Here is an 18,396-nt window from a genome sequence, read left to right as displayed (position 1 = left end):
GTTTCCTCCTGAATAAGGAGAGGGGAAAAGAAGTTAAAAAAAAAAAAGACTGAAGGAGCTGTCCATCATAAGCATTGCAAATGAATCATTAGACTTGGTCCTGAAATCTAGGTCAGGATTTAGGGCTAAGTAGGAGAGCTTTTAAATCTGCTTATGTGAACAAACACTAGGCAGACATCTATATTGTGCTGGGTAGCACAAAGGGGAATAGGAAAATGCTTTCACCTGACACTGGGACCTTTTTCGACCCAGAGCGTAATCAGAATAACAAAGGTTATACTTTCAGATGAATGCCATTTAAACAGAGGAGCTAGAGCACATGTAAGCACGCAAAAAATAAAATGTCTTCCTTCAAGTTTTCAATCCTTTAGGCCCTATATGGGCTTAGCCAGGTAAATTTTTAAATGAAGAGAATATTTCCAAGATTCAGAAGCATGTTACCTTCGTAATTTTTGTTGTTGTTTTACTTCCTCTGCAGTAAGATTATGAAACCTTAACACCAGACAGGAACCTTGGACACCATTTAGTCATACCCATTTATTTTATGGATGAGAAAACTGAGACCCACAAAGGTAATATTATCTGCCCCAGGGCATACAGCAAGTTCATAGTAGGGACAAAGCAGGGACAAAACTAAGAAGACAAGCCAGGTGTCCTGATTGGTAGTCTAGTGTCTTTCCCTTACACAATTCCACTTCCTACTCTTAATAAAATAAAAATGGTTTTGTTACCAAGCCCTACACGCTTGAATCTTGACCCAATGACTATTACATCTATTTTTTAAAAACCTAAAGAACTATGAGTTAGCTGAGGAGAAAGGTGGAGGAAATGCTTGCTTTTCCCTTTAAAATAATCTATAAGCTGCTTCTATGTGCTACCCAAAAGCTGCCTGCTTCCCTCCCCCAAAACCACTCCATTTTTAACTTGTTCACTTACTAAACACAGAACAGCATATGATGTACTTACAACACTATGATTTTTGTCTCCTCCCCTATTCTCAAAACCTAATAAAAACCCTTTTCTCTATTAAAAATGTTCTCTGGGAATGTGAAAACTAGCTGGAGTTCAAGGAAATTGGAAGAACTTTAGAACAAATTTATAGATATGTAAAACGAACAAGTTAAGGACTTTCTGTTTATTATATACTCTCATCCCAAATTGCAGGTAACTTGAAAGTTCAGTTAGAAAATCATTATGGCAGACAATGAGGTACAGTCTTTTGAAAAGGATCCTAGACGGCAAGTTTAGGCAGGTCTCAAACTCTCAATAGGCATCAGTTTCCTCAACTGTAAAGTGAAAGGGTTGAGATAAATGATCTCTAAGGTCTCTTCCAGCTCTATGGTTCTATGACCTATGTCATTCAAGTTCTGGAAGTTAAAAGATAAGAAGGAAACAGCAGAAAACTGACCTGCAGCATTGTAATAAAGATAAGTAAAAGATATATCGATGGATGGATAGATGGATGGATGGATGGATGGATGGATGGATGGATGGATGGATGGAAAGAGACAGACAGACAGACAGATAGATAGATAGCTAGATAGATAGATAGATAGATAGATAGTAGATAGATATGTAAGTATAGCAAAGGCCAAAGCATCTCTACCCATTTCCAAAGATGGGAGAAGAAACACTTTTGGATCTATTAGGTTCATTTGAAATTTCAAAATTAAGTTGTAAAACAGGTAAAGCATTTTATCTAGGCCCCTTTTTTTAATTTAAATTTATTTATTTAACATATTTAGTTTTCAGCATTGATATTCACAACAGTTTGAATTACAAATTTTCTCCCCATTTCTACCCTCCCCCCCACTCCAAGATAGCATATATTCTGGTTGCCCTGTTCCCCAGTCAGCCCTCCCCTCTGTCACCCCCCCTCCCCTCTCATCCCCTTTTCCCTTCCTTTCTTGTAGGGCAAGATAAATTTCTACACCCCATTGCCTGTGTATCTTATTTTTTAGTTGCATGCAAAAACTTTTTTTTTGTTTTTGAACATCTGTTTTTAAAACTTTTAGTTCCAAATTCTCTCCCCTCTTCCCTTCCCACCCACCCTCCCTAAGAAGTCGAGCAATTCAACCTAGGCCACATGTGTATCATTACGTATAACCCTTCCACACTACTCATGTTGTGGAAGACTAACTTCATTTTGCTCCTTCCCAACCGATCCCGCTTTATTGAATTTTCTCCCTTGACCCTGTCACCTTTCCAAAGTGTTTGTTTTGATTACCTCCACCCCCATCTGCCCTCCCCTCCATCATCCCCCCCCCCTTTTATTTTTTTTTATCTTCCTCCCTCTTCTTTCCTGTGGGGTAAGATATCCAACAGAGTATGTATGGTGTTCCCTCCTCAGGCCAAATCTGATGAGAGCAAGGTTCACTCATTCCCCCCTCACCTGCCCTCTCCCCTCCTCCTACAGAACTGCTTCCTCTTGCCACCTTTATGCGGGATAATCCACCCCATTCTATCTCTCCCTATCTCCCTCTCTGAGTATGTTGCTGTCTCATCCCTTAATTTCATTTTATTTCTTTTAGATATCTTCCCTTCATCTTCAACTCACCCTGTGTCTGCTCTCTCTCTTTTACATATATATATATGTATATATATATATATATATATATAAACACACAGATATATATATACATACATACACATGCATACATATACACATAGATACATACATACACATTCACTTATATATATACATAAACATACACATATGCATATTCCCTTCAGCTACCCTAATACTGAGGTCTCATGAATCATTCACATCATCTTTCCATGTAGGAATGTAAACAAAACAGTTCAACTTTAGTAAGTCCCTTGCAATTTCTGTTTCTTGATTACCTTTTCATGCTTCTCTTGATTCTTGTTATCTAGGCCACTTTTAAAGATGCTGCAGTTTAATTCCAGTCATTAGACCAGGAGCCTAGAGCTTATATTTCCAAACAGCTTTTTAAATTTTATTTTTCTAGTTTTATCTATGAAAGTTTTTTCTGTGTAGTATTGGTTGTGTCTGTTAAACATTGAAAAGCTAACATTTTCAAAAAATGTGAGTGTATATATGTATATATATATATATATATATATATATATATATATGTATATCCATACATATGAGATAAACACTCTACAGGGAGTCTGCACAACAAGCTGAGGACTGTATACATCTATGCATATATTGAACCTTTTCATTTCTTTGGCTCTAAATATAATCTCATGCTCCCAGAAATTTCACTGGAAACAAGAGGCTTTTTTTTGGTGTCACCTAACTGAGCTTTACAGAAAGCAAGATGAGCAAACTTGAACTTGATTTCCTCGGCCGCGGCAACTGGAAGGCTATAGAATATTCTATTTGCAGATATCTTTTTAAACTAGGTTATGTTACAATAGCAATCTCACTCAGGCAGGCTTAGCGTTATTCTGATGCCTGCCACAGAGCAAGTGAATCACTCATTCTGAACGCAAACACCAGTGAGGAATGCGTTAGAGGATACGCCATCATATTAAAAATTAAATCTGGCTGCAGTTTATAATGGGCTTTCTTTTTTGAAGCAGTGTTTCATCTTTCAGCTAAGGCCATCAAACTATGAAGCCATACTTTTATAGTTAAGGCTGGGGCATTGGCTGAGGTCAGAACCCCAGCTTCCCTGAGCACAGAACCACAAATTTCACTGACACATGGTGCTCTTGGCAAATAATATATGTTCCTTCCCCCTCACCCCCCCAAACTACCTCCCTGATCTCCTTTGCCTTCAGTCTGTTTAGCTAATGCCTGAGGTAAGCTGATGCATGGTTATGTCTGTAGTTCTCCTTAAGCAAGAAAGCAGACAGTAATGAAGGCAGTACCAATGACTTTAAAACCCCACCTATTTTGTTGTTGGGGTTTTTTTTATGTTTTTGTTTTTGTGCTTTAAAAAAAAATAGCATTCTGATATGGGAGAGATTTAACTCATTCACACCCCAGGCTAAGTTAATACTTAGGTCATGTTTGAGCTCTCTGGGGAACCCCCCTGGTTGATGCCATCCGAGGGGCAATGGTGTCTTTTCAAGTGGAGTCAGCACAGCTGCCGAGCCATATGGGCCTGGAGCATCCCAGGCAATCGGATTTGGGGCACTTTCACAATATCATTTCTTAATGCGTTAATATTTTTGGTGGCACCTGATCAAGGGCAGACATCATCACTTAAGACCAGGGTTTTAGGTTTTAAAGCGACCATCAAGAATGGCCCAGCATATTATCAGAATGGTCATAAATATCTAAGAAATGTTTGAGTTATGTGAAGTAGGATAGGATTCCTGCTCCCTCTAGCTAAAGAAGGTCTCAGGGGTACATTTTAACTATTAATTCAGCATCAGCTCCTTTTTTAACCCAAGAATCATCATTTGAAGCATTCCAACCAGACCTGCAGAGCTGCATTGCACTTAAACAACAGAGCTTTCTCCTCTCCCTTTTTTCCCACCACCAAGAGAGGAGAGCAAAGACCCTACAACACTATAAGAGATGAAGGGAAACAGTTGTCATCTGAACAAAGACAAGCTGTAACGAATTGTTTGCTTTAAAAAAAAAAACGGAGAGGACTAATATCCTTATAACCTTTGCCTCCTCTTTCTAGAATCTATAGTCTATAGCCAACAACAGCAAAGGTCCAGGATCCGAAATCCTCTGCAATTTAAGTTCTGAAACAAACTACCATAGTCTCTTCCCTGTGGACCACTTTTTTGGGGTTTGAGGGGGAAGAAAAACAACGGGGAGGATCAGAATAGTAACTTTCTCTAGTGAAGTACGTGAGATGATGGCTTCTTTGCAGATACAACTGCAGTCTGAATCTTACGTTAAGCACTCTTATACTAACACAGTTTTTGTTTTTTATGCTGCTGCTGCTGCTGCTTTTCATGTTACTAGGTTGCCTTTCTTTTTTATATTTAGACCAAAACCTTCTCCTTACAAACACATTAACCTCCTTTGGGAACCTGATTATTTTCTTCCATTAAAGCATTCTTCCTCCCTCCTCAAAATAAAACGGGGTGGAGGGACAGGGTTAGGGGCTTGTTTCTTTTCTTGAAATTCTAACTTCTAGGAGGTAAATTTCCAATAACCCACCAAAAAATGCAATGGACATTTAGAAGGTAGGAAAGTGCCTGAGGTCATCTGCGTCGATGGAAATAATACCCATTCCTATACGTCTGTCTCTGCGCATACATCTTTATGCATCTGCAGAAATCTCACTGGATTCTTTTTATTTAACCAATTGTGTGGGGTTTTATTTGGGGGCTAGCTGTTTTTAGTTAGAGGGAGGAGAGTATAATGTAGCTAATGTTTAACAGCAGCAATATTTCCAAGTAGATTTTTGTAGTCATCATCAAAGCAAATGCTTCGAGTGAAGTGTGAAGGGCAAGGAGGCAGAAGGGTCCAGGGTTTATGTAAAAGGACTACATAAAACCCAGGCAGGAAGTATGGACTCATAAAAACTTCTCTCGCTGGAATGATGGAAAGATTTTCTAACGCATTCTGAGCCTGGCTGTCTTTCTGTTTGTTTTGGTTTGTTTTTAATTTTTCCTTTACAATGCAGCTTAATCGGCGTCCTTGCTGTATGCAGAGTTGCCACCATGCACACCGGAAGAATGAAGGGGCATCACCTAAATGCTTCTAAATTTAAACGGGACGGATGTACGTGCACGCGCACTCTGCCTATCTCTTGTGTGCCTCTGGACTTGCGGTGTGGAGCTCGAGCACGTGTGCTTGCACGCGCGTGTCCATCTCTCCTTCACATTCACCTTGAATCTAGTAGGGTGGGCAGATAAGTCTCTCAGTATATGTATCCATTGATCTATCTACCTACCTGTCAGCCCGTTTGGCTATCTATCCAACTATCCTTCCCCTGGACATTGTCAGAGGAAAAGCAGCAAAATCTCCCCTAACCCTGCAGTAGCCCAAGTAGCTAGCTCATCGTCTCTCTGCAGTGATGTCAGCTGCAAAAGCCAGCCGGTCCCCGCCCCCAAAGCTGAGCATCTCTAGCTGGCAAAATCCCAATAAACCTACCCCAACCTCCGCAGGCTTTGCACCGAAGGGAAGGACTCAGAAGTCCGGATCCCCCATTTTCTACCTCCCCCCCCGCCCAAATACCACCACCTCGCTTTGCAAAGTCGGATGGCTATATGATAAATAAGGAAGTAAATAAATGAATGGATGCCTGGCGAGGAGCTACTCCAGCCGGAGGTGGGGGTGGGGAATGGGAGGTGGGAGTGCGGGGGCGGGGGCTAGCTCTATTGCCTGGGTTTCAGCTTCAGCTGCACCACATGCCGCTGGGAGAAATTTGCAAGGAGTGGATGGAGTCTGTGCAGTGCCCGGGATCTGGGGGAGGGATGGGGAGGAGAGAGCGCTCACAGGCGCGTCTAAGGGGTTGAAGACACAAACAGCAGCAGATCCCAAATTGATTTGTAAGGAGGAAACGCCCTGGGGATGGAAACTGATAGACAGAAGTTAGGGAGGGAGAGGAGGACAGGGGAGGGGGAAAGGATGCAGGTCGAACCTCCTCCAGCTCTTCCTTTCCCGCTTTTCCATGATCCTCCGCTTCTCACTTCCCCAAAATTCCTCATTTCCTATGACAGCAGCTATCCTGAGCTGAGCAAAAAGAGGAAGGGAGGTAACTGGGGGCAAGGAATATGACGTGCAAATGTCTAAAGATGGGGGGAAGTGGGGAAGCAGAGAGGGCTCAGGCTTGGTTGCGAGCATTCTAATCTTCTTGTTTTCGGGAAACAGTAAGCAGATGTGACTTCTTTGAGATTAATACTCCTTTAAAGATATAACAATAATAAGAATAAAGTTCATCCTCACCAAAAGAGGATCGGAAGCGAGATTCGGGCTTGTTAATGATAAATTGGAAAGCCGCCAGCATTTGCGCTCGCGCTCTCTCTCTCTCTCTCTCTCTCTCTCTCTCTCTCTCTCTCTCTCTCTCTCCTCCCTTTCCCGTTTTCAGCTCTCTCTCTCTATCCTTTACAAAACTCATTTCATATAAGTTAATTGGCGCTACAGGCTTTCCAATGCAAAAGACGTCTTGCTCTCTGCACGTTATCATGATTAATATTATACGGATGCCTTTTGATCCGCGAGCCTTCCCCACCACCAGCAGCAGCAGTTCTTCTTCTGCACGCATGCTCTGGTTCACCAAAGGGAGATCCTGAATTTTTTATCATTATGATGATGATGATGATGATGATGTTCCTTATCATGGTTATTATTTTCTCCTGCAAGGTGGAGAGACCACCATCGCCTGCCTCCTGGCCGCTTGCTTTTCCCTGGACTCTCTGGGAAAGGATTCGACCTTGGCCACCAATCTATTCTTTGATTGCTGTTTATCTGTATTATTCAGCTAGCAGCCTTTGGTTACCTTTTCTCCTCCTCCTCCTCCTTCTCCTCCTCTTCCTCCCCCTCTTCCTCCTCCTCCTCCTCCTCCTACTCCTCCTCCTCTTCCTCCCCCTCTTCCTCCTCCTCCTTTTCTCTCTCTCTCGTTCTCTCTCTGTCTCTCTCCCCCTGTCTCCCTCTCTTTCCCTTCCTCCTTTTCTCCTTCCTCTCTTCTCCCTCTATCTCTGCCTATCTCTGGTTTTGTCTCTGTCTCTTTACATTTTAGGTTTTTATTCCCGGTAGATGTTGCCTGGCTTTCGTGGGCATGGGTTGGGATGCTGCTGTCAGTGACCAGCCCCCTTAAAAAAAAAAAAAAACCTTGGATTGACACCCAGCCCCAGCACCTTCGACTCGCCTTCTCTGCGGCCGCTGCTGCATCATCCGGTTGGAGGGATGGGACCTGAGAAAGAGAGAAGGGTGTCGGAGGAGCATTCTCTAAATTTCGCACAGCTTTTCTCTGCGACAGAAGGGCACCAGCCAGGGTGTTTGAGCTTCCGAGAGGGAATTTAGGGTTTGACATTTTTTGTCCTCATAAGGTACTTTATTATTATTACTACTACAATTATTTGACTCTTTCTGCTTTCTTTGCCCTCTTATCCCTCCCGTTTTGGATGGTTGAGGGTGGGGATGATAAAGGCGCATTGAATACCTTTTTTTAAGAATCTGTGAACGGAGTAACTTCGCTTTCTAGCTTACTCCTATTCTTCTCCATCCCACCTTCTCATTAATGTCTTCTAGCACAGGATTGGAGTGTTATGGGATATATTGGGGGTATGGTGGAAGCTCAGGGATCCGTTTAGAAAAAGGGAAGACTGAAGAGAGATACTTCTTGTGTGGTGTTAGGGGATAATGAGATAGGGTGGGGTGCGGGACAAATGTGATATTTCAAGAATGTACTGGGGATGGATAAGGTGTATTTAGTGGGTGAAGGATAGATGAAGAGAAAGGTATATTTTGATTCCCCTTTACAGGTTGAGTATTGATGGAGATAACACTACGTCCATCAATGTCCCATAGAAGCCTTAGAAGGTAAAATGTGTGTGTGTGTGTGTGTGTGTGTGTGTGTGTGTGTGTGTGCGCGCGCGCGCGTGTGTGTACGTATAAAGGTGAATGGCCTCTGGTTTGTAAACAGGAAGATGAGGGAAAGGGGACTTTAAATGATCTCTTTGATTCCTTGTCACTTATGGTCTGTATAATTTAGGGGTCTTTCTCTCCTGTTTCAACATCCTGTACCCCAGATGTATCTTCGTTATACTCGGGTGATCTTTTAAATCAAAGCCCACCCTTTACCTGGTAAGGTACATTGACTGGATGTAGGGAGGGAGAATATTTGTAGGGATGTCTCTAAGACATATTCTTTCTCTCTTTCCCTCCCCCTTCTCTCTTTCTCTTTCTCTCTCCCTCTCTTCCTCCCCCCTTTTCCCTTCCTTCCCCCCCTCCCTTCCTCCCCCCCTCCCTCCCTCCCTCTCTGCTGCATTTTGCATGAGCTATCTAGGTCATTAGCATTTTAGCGTATGCAAGACTTGACAAAGCTGATGAGAAGCCAGATGGGCCCCGCTCTTATGGGTTTTTTTTTCCTCTTTTTCTTTTCTTCCCCCCCACCAACCCCCATCCCCCCACCACCACTTGGGACCTAAGCGAAAGGACTTGACTGCAGCAGGCGAGCCCGGGACGGTTTATTGCTGCGATCCAGGCCCCTTTATTGCAGCAGACCATTTTTGCGGAAAACTGGAGGAGGCTGTGTGTATGCAGTGACTCTGAGACCAGAGGTAGAGGAGGCAGCCGCCCTGTCAGCAGCGGCAAGCCCCTTTCCTCCTTCCTTGTCTTTCTTTCCTCATCCTTCTCCCTCCACCCCACCCCCACCCCACCCCTCCCTTTTCTTCCTGGGCAGAGATGGGGAAAAGAGAGCTGGAGAGGGTAGGTGTTGGTTTTGCTTCTCTAGGACGAAGTGGGTTTCGTTGCTGTTCTCCCCCCTATTGTCTGGAGCTCAAGAAGGGAGAGGTGCGAGGAGAGGGAGAGAAGTAAAAGAAGGAGTAATTAAAATGGGGAAGGAATGCCTCTTTCCCCACTTCCACCTCCACCCCCCACCCCACCCCCTTCGCTTTGCAGGAAGAGCCTGGATGAAAAAAGGATCGGGGTAGAACAAAGAGCCATTGGAAGACATCGCTGCTATCTCATTGTCTGTGTAGGGGTGGGGGGGGGGGAGGAGAGAGCTGGGGTAGGGAGGATGCTACTGTCCTTTCCTCTTGACACCCCCCTTCAAGTCCTTCACCCCACCATCAGCACACACATACACACCCCTCTTTTTCTTTATTTTCCTCTCTCTCTCTCTCTCTCTCTCTCTACCCCTCTCTCTCTCTCTCTCTCTCTCTCCCTCTCCTTCTCTCCTGTCTTTCTCCCACCCTCCCTCCCTCCCTCAGGAGAAAGGCCTCTCTCTCCGTGTTCACAGCGGACCTTGATTTAAATGTCCATACAATTAAGGCACGCGGTGAATGCCAAGAATGGGGCTGAGCAGCGTCGTCGATCGCTCGGAGCAGAGCGGAGGTTCCGCATAGCGCAGCACTGCAGCAGCAACTCGGGCATCCGCAGCATCTCCGAGACTGGGAGGGGACGTGCACCGACTGCGGGCAGGGCTAGCCCCGCGCCGGGGCCTGCCGGGTGAGGAGGGGTGTGTGTGCCTGTGTGTGCGCGCGCGCGCGGGGTTGTGTGTGTGTGTGTGTGTGTGGTCTCTGCAACACAGGTGTGTGTGTAGACCTCTTCGTGTATGTTCACATTGACCTGTGTATGTGCTTTTGCATGTACTGCAGATGCCAATATGTACATTTTTTCGGGGTGTGTGTGTGTGTGTGTGTGTGTGTGTGTGTGTATCCAGTGCGGTGTTGTATAAGGCCCATAAGCTTGCCCCGTCTGCGTTTTTGTTTTAGACTTTGGGTCTGGTTGTGCCCTTGAAAAGACAAATTCCCAATGCCTGGAGGACAGGTGGGGTGCTGTGAGTGTTCTGGGGGCATCTGATTAGAAGTCAGGGTCACAGCCTGCAGGGATAGATGTAGATGGACAGCAGCGACAGCAGGAAATTGGCGGATGGGGAGAGGTGAAGGAGAGAGGTTTTCCAAGGTCCTTTAGGGACCGCCAGAGAGAAGAGGGAGCCTGACACCTCCCATACCCCTAGCCCAAAGCCAAAAGGGGCTTCCCAACTTAATTATTGCTTGTGATTACTATTGTTTCAGAGGACCACTCAGAAATCTATTGAGATGGAGGCGACATGAGTGCAAAATGCAGTAAACTAGGGGGTCTGAGGAAGGAAGGATGGTGCCTCTTTAAACCTGGACAGAAAGAAAATGTGATGTATAGGGCAGATGTCTGGGGTTTGATTAGAGAATGTTATAAAAAAAAGCAGAGAGAGACCTGAAAGGATTAAACCTGCCCTCCAACTGCAGGATCTGGCTCTCTAATCGTGCCTTGCCTCCCCACCCCTCAGACCCCCAGATCTAGAGCAGCAGCTGCGCCCTGCATTTTCCACTCCTTCTTCACAGCATCCTACTCCATTCTTCAGAAGGGACCTAGAGAACATAACCCCCTCCCCCTCCAGCTCCGCATTATGCTAGCACAGTCCAGAGCTGCAGGGCATAGTAAGGACCAGAAGGTGGGTGTCAAGACCTGAACTCATTTTTTTCTCGGAAAAGGGGATTGGGGGGTGGGGGAGAGGAAGAGTGTAGGAAGGGGAAGAGAGGAGAGGAGGGGAAGAGAAGATGGGGGGGGCAAAGAAAGAGCTTAGGAATTCTGGAGCATCAGTGAGCATCAGAAGCCATGAATCAGGAGTTGAAGCAGGGACCTTTTGGGTTCTTTACCTCTTGCCCACCAGTGATGTCTATCTTTTCAACAGCCAAAAGCAGAAAGAATGTCCCTCAATATGCAGTGCAAGGTTCTGTAGTCTGGTGAAAGGAGCTCAGAATTTGTCTATTGATCTGCATGTTTTCTTCTGTATTCTTAGGAATATAAGAATAACATCTACCCAATAGGTGTTGTGAGGATCAAAGAAGAGAATTAGAATGCTTCACAAATCTATCTAAATGCTAGCTATTATTACTAATACTACATATTCTAACTCGTGTAGCCAGGAACCTCAAAAGGTTACTCATCCTCTTCTGCTTTCAAATACTCTCCTGTTTCTATCAAATGAATTGGTAATAAAAGTTATACTGTAACAACACCGCTCTCCTCCCCAGTTTCAATTCAATTTAACAAACAGGTATTGGGCACCAGTTAAGTTCCTAGCCCTGTGTTTGAGGACTCTCAAGACACAGATATTGACCATAGCCCAATGTCATTTTCCCAGAAGCCTCTCTGGGCCTGCAGAGATGTGACACAAGCCACCTGCCTTTGCTGGGATAGAACTGCAGTGCACATGAGGCAAGAAAAGAAAACCATCATAAGAGCTCCATACGCCTTATTCTGCAGAAAGCATTTAAGAGGACGCTAAAGAAGAGCTGTCTGCTCTCTGCAGTATTTGGAACAAGGGAGGCTGTCAACTGCACAGTTCCTTTGAAATAATCCCTCTTTGAAGCATACATTTCCACAAGGCTTATTAAGAAAAAGAGTAGAAAACATCATCTTTGGCATGGGAGAAGTTACCAATAAGTCAGATAAAAGATATGATTTGAGCCAATGGTTATCAGGGTCACACCATCTTAGAATTTTCTATATAAGTGAGCCTCTTCCCCATAATTATACTCTTCTGATTATGATCCACCCTCCCACAGAGCCTCTGAGTGGAATAGCAGAATTAATGAACCCCCCAGACCCCTATCTCTCTCTCTCTCTCTCTCTCTCTCTCTCTCTCACACACATATACACACACACACACACACACACACACACACACACACACACACAAGCTTCCTCTTCAGGTCTGGCATCATGGGGGTACAGGGCCTGAGTGCGGTCAGAGTATGTCCTGTGCTTATTAATGTGTATGTGCGTAAGTATGTGCTTGTGTGTATTTGTGTGCTTGAGTTTGTGCGTTCAGTTGTGGCTCAAAAGAGTGTGCACTCATGTGTTGCTTTAATGGCAAAAAGAAAATGGCGGGGGGTGGGGGGTGGGAGGGGAGGAGGTTAATGGACCACTATTCCTCTTTCACCATTACCAGGTCCTTTTTCAGTTCTTACCAAGTAAAGGACCATTACAAAGGTAAATACCTACCCTCCCTCTCTCCCCATCGGCCTGTTCAAGGCAGCTGCACGTATACAGAATGCCTGAAGATTGTCTGTTTCTCCCTTATCTACAAACACTATCTTCTCTTTTCTCCCCGCCCCCCAACTTAAATCCGTCAGATTGCATTTTATAGCAAAAATGAAGGTCAGGTCATGTTGGAGGTATATTATTTTTAGGATGTTATATACCCCCCCCACCCCATCCATCCATTCATATGTTCCACTATGATCGCGGTCATATCATTTTCATGAGCTCCTATTGGGCATGCCATATTCAGTTTCAGCAAGCATTTATTAAGCTCCTACTTTTCACTTAGTACTTTGAAAGAAAACATCCAGAATGACAGGATTAGATGCAATGATGTCTAAGTACCTTCCAGCTCTAAATCTATGATACTCAACATTATGAAATTAATCTTAGCAGTATATTTATTCTCTATTTTTCCTTTTTTTTTTTCATTAAAGGTAGGCCAGTTTCCTGTATAAAGGAAAAGGAAATTGATCTTTAACCGAAGCAGAGGAAACAGCCCAGAGGTAACTATTACCTGAACTGACAATGAAGGTCTGGAAGGGAGGGGCTATTACTGAAATAAGAAGGTCCCTAACAGAGGAATCTTCCCCATAGCAACCACTCTGTGGTTTATACTTATAGGCCTATACATATATGTATCAAAAAGTCAGCATACCTTTCACACATGTAAGGACATCTATCCTTCACTATAATCACACACCCAAAGAAAAATCTATTTGTACCTCCTCCAAAGGAAAATTTTCCTATTCCCTCTATGACATTTACATATGCCTTTCTCTCTAGAGCCACCAGCAGAATTGTCTTTCTGAAAATACCTGGTCTTTAGCCTAATTCAAAGGCTCTCTTTATTTGCCTATATTTTATAAGGCTTTGGAATGCAGCAACTTTCTGGAGATGATGTAATAGCAAGTTGAGTGTGGCTTGGTAGATTGATGAAAAAATGTGTTGATGATGATAAGAAAAATTATTATACTTAATAAAGATTTTTTTTCTCTTCTCAAGTACACTGAAGTTTTTTAACACAAAATTAATGTATTTGTTCATTATCATTATTACTATTATTTAAAATTGCATTTCAAAAGTAAATATAGAAGATAAGAAGTAAGTTTAAATAGAGGTTTTTTTTTAACACCTCAAAATCTGCTTTTGGCAGAAGCGGGATATGGATTTGGATAGAACACACAAACCTGGTTGGCAGAGAAAACTCAGCGATGAGTTTGGTTTTTTTCCCTCAATAATTCTGTCTAGGAGTGCAGTGGTAAAAGATTCACAGTAAAACAACCTTTTCTTTTTCTATCCTTTTCTTTACATTTTTTTTAAAGCCGTGATGTACCAAGAAATCAGGAACAGGGGCCAGGCACCCCAGAGACACATATGTCTCTTACATTTTATGTCAGAGGGATTACAAGTGTTGGCTTTTTTCCCCGTCTCCTAAAACAAAGAGATGGAACATTTTTATTTTAAATTAAAATGTGATAACTGTTTACCTGACTTCATCTGGTTCAATTATGTATATGCATATATATTTGGGGACAAACATGATAGACTTGTTGGGTATTCAGATTATATATAATACATATATGTGAATGTATGTAATTCATAAACGTATTTTTATTAGTATGAAAGCCAAAAGAGAGACAGAGAAAGAATATATTTGAGGAAAGCTTCTTAGGGCAGGGCTGTTTTCTTTTTGTTTGTGATCTACTGTGACACATTTAGCCGAGGCCCCGGGCTGAACATTTTCACTGCAAAGCCAGCGGTTCTCCACCGATGACTCTCCCCTAGTCTAGTCTACAAATAGTCCAGGCCTCCAGCCGAGGGCTTGCTCCCTAGGCCTAGTCCTGAAGATGGAGTCTGCACAAGCTCAGAGTTCACAGCCTGGGAGGCCTCTCGGACTTTCTCTCTTGCGGGCTGAAGTGAGCTTACTCTCAATGACCCCTCAAGGTGTGTGGTTTCCAAAATGAAATGCCAGGGGTGTCTTGTTTATTTGCTTAATTTTGTTTCGTTTTTCAAAAGCGTTCCTGATTCTTTTTGAATAGAGGTCATTTAGTGGAGAGGAGGTGCGGGAGGTGACCTTCTTGAGGTTCATTTTTCAACTACATCTACCTATTCGTTCGTTAATTAAGTGCTTTCTGTGTGCAGGGCACGGTGCTTGTTGTTTGAGAAGATGCCCTATGGGATCTTTCTTTTCCTTAATCCGAACGAACTGTGGCTGGATAGCAGGAATGGAAGGGGGTTAGAGGGGGACTTTGATGCCTTCCCTGGTCCTTGGTCCCCTCAGACTGAAGCGGCTGCAGCCTCCCCGTCTTGGGCTCGTCCTGAATGGACAGAACGAAAGCCCAAGAATTTTTGGTCTTTTTTTTTTTTCTTTTAAAATATTTTTCCCGATCATGTTAGGAAACTCAAGCTCAGCCACAAAAGGGAGTTAACTACGTGCCTTAAAAAAAGGGTGGGGGGGAAGGTAAATGGCTGAAAGGCGAGGCCGGCCGTAGCCAGAGACTGCGGAACCGGGTAATAGTTTTGCTTTTTCGATGCACCTGCTTCGCCCCATTTTCGCCGAGGCACCAGATGGACACTTGACAGACAGCGCGGAAAATGAGTCCGGGGGGCGGGCGAGAGTGGGGGGAGGGGGAGAGCAGAAACAAGGCATCAGTTTGACTTCCCAGATTGGGACACAGAGAAGGAAGGAGGTTTGCAGTATAAAAATAGCCCTTTCACCCGCCACGGCCACCCCTCCTGCCTGGATCCCAGGACCTTCCCGGGTGGCTACCATCCTGCGGTTCCTCCAGCTTGTTCCTTAAAGCCTAGGTCTTTGTCCCAGACCTTTCCTGGGATGCCTCGGCCTTAACCTCTCCGTCGTCCCCACGTCTCATTAGGCTCCCTGGCCTTTTGAAATTGTGAGCCCCTCTTTCTCTATACCCCATCCCGCACCGAGTTTATTGAATAAAATAATGCAGAAGAGAACAGGGAAATATGAAAGTGTCAGAACCGATACTACCTCTGACGTCCCTTCTCCTTCCTATCTTAGTGGCCAGGGCATCAAAGTGACCTTCTCCTTCCCCCACCTCCACTCCCGGCTTTCTTTTTTGCCTCAATCCATCATCCGTGCTTATGCGTGACACCAGCCCACCCCCAACCCCCAATCCCTGGGGATCAGTGGCTGTTACAAAGCCTGGGGTCAACTCTTTCCCAATCCCAGGCAATCTTCAACCCACACTCGGTGCCACTGCCCCGCAATCCTCAACCACCTGCCTTCCTCTCCGCCCCCTCACCAAAAAGAAAAAAATTAAAAACTGAAAAATCCCTAACAACATGTTTCTTCATCAGATGTTTCTTGATCAGAGCTTATCCCAGATGGTCTTGAGAGAGAGGAAAGGGAAGCTTGTAAATCAGCTTGACTGAGACTGCAGGAGGAAGAATCGGCTCCCTTCCCTTTCTTCCCAAGGATGTTTTCCAGTGGAGCCTTTAAGTATTACTCTTCTTCCTTTCTGGCAGTTACATTTAAGGTTAAATCTGTCCACATCCAGCCTTCTTCCCCTAGATTGACTCCACTCCTGATTCAAAAGGCTCTACCACAATGTTGTAGCTGGAAGGAACCTAACCTGTTATCTAGTTCAGTCCCTTCAAAAGTGGAGGGGCAATTAAGTTTAGTACTGTTTTTACTCAAGGTCTATTCTAGGCTACAGCTCAGTTCTCCTCACCTGCTCCAACATTCTCTTCTCTATACCACCTGGAGTCTGTATCTTCCCTCTTTTCCGCTTCACAAGAGACCAGGATGGGACCCTTTGGATAAACAGGTTACTTCTCTGAAATAACTTTCAGATCTCTGAACTCCAGATAAGCTGCCTAAGGGAACAAGAACCTGCAATACCTCTGGAGTACTCACCTCAGGGTGAGACATCTATAGGGTCCTGTACAGGAAGACTAAAAGCTTCTGTGGCAAATGGATTTTTTTTTTTTGCTCCCACACCTGGTTCCCACCAGAGCTGCCCTTCTCCCCCACCCACACATGCACAGATTTATGAGGCAATATTTATTCCCATTTAATTGAGACACTGGTTTCATTTCAGATTGCTTCAGCTTAAGCCCCAATGGGGTTTTCCGCAGTCTCTTCCCCCAGTGTCACTGCAGAAACTAATTGCTGCTAATATCCAATTTTGGCTTTATTATTCCTGGGCCAATTATGTATCCCATAGCCCAGGCCCCTGCTGCTCACTGCCTCTGCACTAGAATCAACTAAGAGAACAAAATCTTTAAAAAAAAAAATTCTTGTTCCTCTATTCTGACTTTTTTTCCCTTCTAAAATGATTTACTTTATTCTGTCTTATTTTCTCCCACTCGGTCTACTCAGACCAAGGATGTTTCTGCAACTGCTTTTTAAAATAATTTTTGAGAAGTTTTATTTTTATTTGAAGCAAACTATTTCCATTTTTAAAATAAAATTATACCATCCTCTACTTCTTTTCAACCTTTCCCTACATATATACATATATACACATAACCCTTCATCCACTACCCCTCAACTCCTCCACAGCCTTTTCTGGAATTAGTATGTAATTCACCCTACAAGAAAAACTTTATGGTCAAAACAAATCACTTTTATGGGAATCCTATTTTGCCGATCAGTGAAATCAGTGCTTCCTCTCTCTTCTTCCTCTACCTCCCCAATAAGAGGACCACAATCTATCTTAAATGCACTAAATATAGAAAACCAAGGACTACAAACAGTTTGTTTCATTGAGTTCGTGTATTTTTAAAAGGAAACTCCGGAAGGCAAGTGAGAAAAGGCACAATTTGCAGAGCTTGTGAAGAAAACCCACAATTCCTCCCCCAAAGCCATTAGAAGCTATGCCTGGTTTTCACAGCTTGATCCTGCCTTCACTGGTTACCCATACAAGATTGTCCCAATTAGGGATGAAATTCATTTAAGAAAAGTAGAACTTTTTTTTTTTACCATCATTGAATGTGTTTGCATCATGAGCATTTATAAGCAGAAGCCAACATGGAACGAATCACTAGAACTCAATAAACTTTAAATGAAAAACAACAATAGGACCCTTTCGTGTGTATCTGTTTTAAATTTTCAGACAGCGTCTAATACTATAAACCATATCATTCTGTTTGCCTAACATTCATCATCAGCCTAGGTGAGGGGTGGGGAACCTGGGGCCTCATGGCCACATGTGGACCTCTAGGTCCTCAAGTTCAGCCCTTTGACTGAATCCAAACTTCAGAACAAATCCCTTTAATAAAAGGGCCTGGGTCTAGACGTCTCAGAGAGAAAAGGAGAATCCAAAGAAAGGGTCTCCTATTGTTGCCTAACTGGTTTATTTTGGCCTAGTGATAATGAACAACATAAGTTTTCATTAAAACCTAAGGGCCTTCTAAAAATGGTTTTGATAGGAGCAAAATGAAAGGTGGGTACTACACGGATCTGACAAATTGCCAAGAGAGTGGGAGCAGCCTCTCTGCTCTTTCTAAAAATAAGTAAATCAACCAATAAGTATTTATTGAAGGCTCATTAGATGCCAAGGACTGTTCTATGCACTGGAAATACAAAGACAAAAGCTAAACAGCTCCTGCCCTTAAGGAGCTTACATTCTAATGGGGAAGATAGCTCCTACCTATGTCAGTATATAAAGAATATATTCAAAATGAATACAAGAAAGCTTGGAAAAAGAGTAGGGAGAGAGGGGTGGTGGGAAAAAGCGCATCAGGAGAGGTTTCACAGGGAAGGTGGGGCTTTAGTTGAG

The sequence above is a fragment of the Trichosurus vulpecula genome, chromosome 3, assembly GCF_011100635.1.
Source record: "Trichosurus vulpecula isolate mTriVul1 chromosome 3, mTriVul1.pri, whole genome shotgun sequence".
Lineage (NCBI taxonomy): Eukaryota > Metazoa > Chordata > Mammalia > Diprotodontia > Phalangeridae > Trichosurus > Trichosurus vulpecula.
Note: the sequence above shows the minus strand (reverse complement) of the source record.